The sequence below is a fragment of the Alligator sinensis genome, unplaced genomic scaffold (assembly GCF_000455745.1).
Source record: "Alligator sinensis unplaced genomic scaffold, ASM45574v1 scaffold987_1, whole genome shotgun sequence".
Lineage (NCBI taxonomy): Eukaryota > Metazoa > Chordata > Crocodylia > Alligatoridae > Alligator > Alligator sinensis.
In genome coordinates, this window is record NW_005842574.1 from 472,085 (window position 1) to 473,350 (window position 1,266).

Below are 1,266 nucleotides of genomic sequence, written 5' to 3' on the forward strand. Positions count from 1 at the left end.
GTGAAAAGAGCCTAGAAGCTGTGCTAAGATTCCCGGGCTCTGGGGCTACATTGTTCAGCTCAGGACTGAACCAAACACCCAGTCTTGCTTTATCAGAAAACATGTTCATTTGCTAGGTTTCATTTCCACAAGACTGTGGTCCAGGCCACAGGCGATGACCCGGCGAGGGGACTGCGGGTCCTCGACCACTTGGGCGACAGCAGTCATCGCCTGCTGGGATTCACCATCCAGCGCAGGGTGTCAAGGGCCTGCAGCAAGGCAGCAGCCCTTGACTTCAGGAGGGCCGACTTCAATGAGTTGAGGAGATTGGTAGGAGAGGCGTTGCGGGCCCAGCGAGTAGGGGAACTAGGTGTCCAAGACGAGTGGTCGTTCCTTAAGGAGATGATCCTCCGAGCCCAAGAGGTGACAGTCCCAGTGTGAGTCAAAGGGGGCTAGAGTGCTCAAAAGCCCCCTTGTCTCACCAAAGGCATTCAGGAATGTCTGAAAGCCAAAAAGGAGGCGTACACCCGATGGAAGGAGAGGGCTATCGCCAAAGAGGAGTGTACCTCCATAGCAAGAGTCTGTAGCGGGGCTGTTAGGAAAGCTAAGGCAGAGACGGAAGTAAGGCTAGCATCAAGGATCAAAACAACAAAAAGTCCTTTTTTAAATTCATAGGGAGGATAAAGAAGGCACCAGGCAACGTGGAGCCCCTGCAGGACATGCTTGGCAATCTGGTGGTTGCACCAGATGAAAAAGCAGACCTTTTTAACAAATTCATTATCTCCATTTTTCTGAGCAGGGACCGGGACTTCTCCTCCACCGAGATTCAGGACAGACTCAGGAGAAACTCTGCCAGGCCCAGGGTCAGGAAGGACTGAGTTAGGGAACTTCTGGAGGGGCTGGACGTGTTCAAATCAGCAGGTCCAGACGCTCTCCACCCCAGGATGTTGAGGGAATTGGCAGGGGTTATCGTGGGGCCCCTGGCATGCCTTTACGAGCACTTGTGGTGCTCTGGCCAGGTGTCAGACGACTGGAAGAGGGCCAATGTGATCCCCATCTTCAAAAAAGGGAGGAGGGAGGACCCGGGCAACTATAGGCCCATTAATCTTACTTCAGTCCTGGGGAAGCTCTTTGAGAAGATCATCAAGGAGCACATCTGTGATGGGCCGGCATCGGGGATGATGCTCAAGGGCAACCAGCACAGTTTCATTAGAGGCAGGTCATGTCAGACCAACCTGATTGCCTTTTACGATCAGGTCACAAAAGCATTGGATGCAGGTGTCGCCA

The 1,266-nt window shown here is 53.2% G+C and overlaps 1 protein-coding gene across 1 annotated transcript in view; it reads left to right on the plus strand.

The window, feature by feature from the left end:
• Window positions 1-1,266, plus strand: part of OPLAH (5-oxoprolinase, ATP-hydrolysing) — a 17,996-nt gene that overhangs the window by 11,458 nt on the left and 5,272 nt on the right. The gene's annotated exons all lie outside the window — the stretch shown is intronic.